The 4755-nt window shown below is 63.9% G+C and overlaps 1 long non-coding RNA gene across 1 annotated transcript; it reads right to left on the reverse strand.

The window, feature by feature from the left end:
* Positions 1-1641: 1641 nt before the first annotated feature.
* On the reverse strand, positions 1642-3399 carry LOC129513409 (uncharacterized). Its single transcript, XR_008665243.1, has 3 exons — positions 3086-3399; positions 2790-2909; positions 1642-2034 (listed from the first exon to the last, which is right to left on the reverse strand). It is a non-coding gene; the product is annotated as an uncharacterized LOC129513409 (long non-coding RNA).
* Between the last annotated feature and the right edge of the window lie 1356 nt (positions 3400-4755).

Genomic DNA, 4755 nt, shown 5'->3' on the forward strand with positions numbered 1-4755 from the left:
GCTTGCGGAGGGCTAGTGCGTGGGAAAGGTGGGGCTGTTTGTCCTAGGAAGCAGAGCCCCCCAATAAGGAGGATGGGGCTGGCTCGCCATGTGCTGAGCACATGTCACACGCATGTCTTCCTAGCTGGCTCTTGAGGTGGGCATGCCACTGCTCCTGTTTTGCAGATGACACCGAGCCTCTGAAGGGGTGTCAGGGGCACCTGACTGCTGAGCTGTGCACCTGACTCCTGGGTGCCAGGCCAGGTGTGTCCCTGGGGTGGGCAGTTGAGCCCCTGGATGGTGGGTATCTCACCAGGGGAATGAATGCAGAATGGGGGGTGCCTGGCCCTAAAGACTGAGAAGGCAGCCACTGCTCCACAGACAGTTGTGCCCAATCCTCCCAGGACCCTCACTTCAAAATGGGGACCAAGGGCCCAGGCCACAGGGGTCTCTCTGACCCACAGGCTGCATGGGGTCTGTCTGTGGGTGCCTGGTTTGCTGTCCACCCACAAACAAGGAGTGAAATCCATGGCTCTGGGTGCGGTCCCGGCTGCATCCCTTCACCTCCTTGGGCCTTGGCATCCCCACCTGTGGAAGGGGGTGGTGCCGTTGGCTTCAGGGTGGGGGGGAAGAGGAAATGGCATCGCACCCGCTTGCACGTGGAGGGGAAATAGAGGCAGGCCCATGGTGGTCTGACAGCCTGGGCGTGACAGGAGGGTATTGCAGGGCCATGCCGGGAGGGAAGGGTCAGCCCCAGGCCCCATTGCCCTGAGGCCCTGTCCCTGCCCCATCACGTCTAGCCCACAGACAACAGGGTGTGGGGGCCCAGGGACATCTGACCTTTCTGCTCTGCTTGGCAGCTGCCGTCCCCAAACCTTAGGTGCTCAGGGCGGTCGGGAGGCAGGGAGGCTAGAGGCCCGGCCCTGGAATCCAAACCCCTTGCGACAGACCCGTTAGGCAATCCCCGCGGGGCCACGCTCTGCCCGGAGCTCGGTTTCCTCATCCCGGCGTCTGGATGAGCGCGGACGCGGTTCCCTATCACTGTTTAGGCGGCGGCTCTAATCTCCCGGGCCTCTGGCGTCCGTGCCTGCCCCGGGCTGGCTTCCCCACGATGCTGGGGCCCCCAGGTCAGGGAGACATTCCTTCCAGGCCTGCACCCCCGCCACCGTGGTGCCTCTGGGCTCCGAGAGGGCCAGGGTCAGCAGCTTCTGGGGTGGCCCAGGAGGGACAGGGCCAGGTCAGCTTGGATTTGGGGGGTGTTCCGGGGGTGGTGTCAGAGTGTGGAGGGGTTGGAGAGCCAGGCCTGCTGTGGAGGAGCGTGCTCTGCCAGACGCCAATTAGCCTGGAATGCGCAGGCCTGTGGCCTCCACGCCTGCCTGGTGACTAGGGCCGGGGACCCACTCCCCACAGATCGCTCCCCTGCTCTGGTTCCTGGAGTCCCACGACCGGGGGTACTTCTGGGGGTCAGGAGGCTCTCTCAGTCTCCTGTTCTCAGCTGGGGCTGGTACAGGCCAGACCCCTGGGATACTGACCCAGCCCTGCCACCACCCGAGCTGAGGCTGGTCACATCACCATCCCATTGTGGGCTCAAGGGGGAGGGCCCTGAAAGGCTGAAGCATCACTTTAAAAAAAAAAAAAAAGATTTTATTTATTTATTCATGAGAGACAGAGAGAGAGAGAGAGGCAGAGACAGGTCAGCATGTCAGCATTGTCCCTGTCCCCCTCCCCGGGGAAAGGGCTCCGGGGCACAGAGGTGGCGGGAGGGGGGGCGGGCGGAGGTGAGGGTGGGGAGAGCACCTCTGCCCCGTCTCAGACGCCCCCGGGTCACAGAGGGCCACTCTGTGCCCTTCCCTCCTCCCTTCCCCGCTCAGCTCATTTCCCTCTTTCACCACAGAAGCTCAGGGGCTGGGGATCCCTGGGTGGCACAGCGGTTTGGCGCCTGCCTTTGGCCCAGGGCGCGATCCTGGAGACCCGGGATCGAGTCCCACGTCGGGCTCCCGGTGCATGGAGCCTGCTTCAACCTCTGCCTGTGTCTCTGCCTCTCTCTCTCTGTGACTATCATAAATAAATAAAAATTAAAAAAAAAAAAAAAAAGAAGCTCAGGGGCTGTGCTCAGAGGGTTGGCTCAGGCACCCAAGATCCCCTGTGGGTTTTCACTGCCTCTGGCCTTGGAGCCCCCACCCAGCCCCCACAGGTCCTGCCGCGGCCACTCTGTTCCCCGTAAGGCCAGGGCTTTGCTGGGGACAGCGAGGCATGTGGGGTGCAGGCGTCCTACGTCCTGGGTGCCAGTCCCAAGGGGACTGCTGGGCCCTAACACCCTTCCACACCTCTCCCAAGGACCACTGCAGTCGGGGGGGGGGGGGAGGCTGGGACACCAGGCCCCTCAGAGCGTCCTCCCCGTGTCTGCAGGGACACCCGAGGGGCTTCTGGAGGCAGGACCCGTGTCTGCTGGGGTCACGCTGCCCTAGGGCCTGGCATGGGGCCTGGGGAGGCTTCCCCATTCCTCCCGGACAGGGAAAGGGGGCCAGTGAGGGGCCTAGGGGCTCAGGGTTGTCCAGTCCTCGGGCGGGGGCCACTGTACCCCATTCCCTCCCTCACCCCGGGTCCTCCTCCCTCCCCATGTTTCCACCCCTATGCCCTCTCCCTCACCATCCCCCTGCACCCTCCCCCTGCACCGTCCCTACTCTGTACCCTCCTGCCCCTGCACTCTGCCCCTGTGTGCCCTCCTCACTCTTAATCATCCCCCTGCACCCTCCCCCAAATTTTCCCACCCTGCAGCCCCCCTGCACTCAGGGGGACTCTCCACCTACCCTGTGCCCTGGACATGATAGGTGGATGTTCATAGCTTCCCCGGTGCGGTCCTGGCACCCGGTTCCCAGGTGATGGAGAAGTGAGGCAGCGTGCACCTGCCGCCCCCAGCCTGGGGTCCCCTGTGGCAGCAGGTGCTGTGTGGATGGACCCTGGGGCCCAGGGAGAGGAGACCCCACCTGACTCCCAGGAGGGAGGACCCAGACTGTAGGAGGAACGCTGCCACGGCCAAGAGATTGGGCCCCTGTGAGACAGTCCTGGCGGCTTAGCTGGGTCACCCCTTCCCACCTGCTCCTACCTGCCTGGGACACGCTTGGGGCCCTTCCCTGGGATCCGAGAGGGCACAGCAGGCATCCGAAGACCCCTCAGGGCCAGGACCTGCCCTGCAAGTACAGGAGGGTGTCCTGAACGCGCATCCCATTGCCCACAGTCAGCCCAGGGCTGGGGACCCGGTAGGGGCAGCTGGGGAGACATAACCCGCCCCTTCCCGTGGTGGTGCTGCCCACGCTTCACTGGGCCGGGGCGCGGGAACACAGACAGCCGTGTCTCCCTCACTCCCTGGGCACTTCAGAAAGTGGATTCATTTGGCCTGTGGCTTTTGAGTGGTTTTGGCTCGCGGGTATCCAGGGGCTGGGCCCTGCCGGGGAGCTCCCCCAGCCTCCTGGGAGACCAGAGGGTGGACGGCCTGGCAGCCCTGGCATTGGTTGGCAGGCATTGCCCCCCACGCCCCCACAGCTCCCCGCCACCCATTTCCTAAATGGGCCTCCTGGCTGGGATGTCTCCTGCTGTGGCCAGGCCAGGAGCGGGGGACGCTCTCTGCCTCCCTGGAGGCCGCCCCGCGGGTTTGGGCAGGAATTCAGGGACTTGGCCATTCCCAGGCTGCTCAGCTTGCCAGCACAGCAGAGAGAGTGTGGGCTCCAGGGTCCGCGTGCTGGGCCTCGGGGTGTCTACAGGCTGTGGTTCTCCCTTGCTGGGTATGCAGGCTGGTGTGGGGAGGGCAGGCGAATTGGGGACACTGTGACCTTAAAGGGTCATCCCCCTGGCTTTCCATTTTCTCCTGCTTCACAGGCTCAGTCACCGACTCATCAGGCATTAATTGAGCACCTACTGTGTGCCTGGGGCTGCTCTGGCCAGTTCTCCTGGTCTGTCTGCCTTTACCCTGTTCCCCTTTCCTGCAGGCTTCATGCGTTATCTTCTCCCAGAAGCTTTTCCTGCCTCCCTCACCCCCTATGCCAGGCTGGTGTCCTGTTGTGGTCCCAAGGCCACACGTGTGTCTCTCCCACAGCTTGGCTTGGCACCTCCCACTGTCCAGGCCCTGGTTTGTGCCTGCCCCCCCTGCAGGGTGAGCTGGCCTGGGTAGCATGGTTGTCCCTCCCGTGCCCAGCCCTGAGTCGGGCAGACTACCAGGTCTAGTGGCTCCTGGGTGCTGGGGAGCGATGGTGGGGAAGAGCCGATGACAGGGGGAGTGACACAGGCGGATGGGCTTCTGCTCATTTTACAGATGAGACAAGTGAGCCTCAGAGTCCTCAACCACTTGCCTTGGGTGCACGGGGCTGGGAATGCCTGAGCTGGCACCAGAGCCCGGTCTTTCCCAGGAAGGCCAGGCTTTGGCGTCGGTGCCATGCAAGGACCTGCCTCTCCTCGCGCCTGGGGGAGCCCCATAGGAGCTCCTCTGCCCTCGGCACTGTGATTACTGCGTAAGATGCTCCTGGAGGGGTCCCCAGCCTGCCTGACAAGCCTGACTCGCCTTGGCCGCCGGTTCCCGCAGACGCCTCGCCTTCAGACGCCAGGTCTCCTTGCTCCACAGGCCCTTAATTAGCTCCCTGGAGAGCTGGGCTCCCTGCTCCCTGGCTCTCTTCCAGCGGGGTTCCCGGGACGTGTTGGGGTGAGCCGGGGAGCTGTGTGTACCCACGTGTGTGCACTCCGTGCGTGTGCAAACACACCTGCCTCAGCTCTAGCACAGACACA

The sequence above is a fragment of the Nyctereutes procyonoides genome, unplaced genomic scaffold (genome assembly GCF_905146905.1).
Source record: "Nyctereutes procyonoides isolate TBG_1078 unplaced genomic scaffold, NYPRO_anot_genome, whole genome shotgun sequence".
In the NCBI taxonomy this organism is placed as follows: Eukaryota; Metazoa; Chordata; class Mammalia; order Carnivora; family Canidae; genus Nyctereutes; species Nyctereutes procyonoides.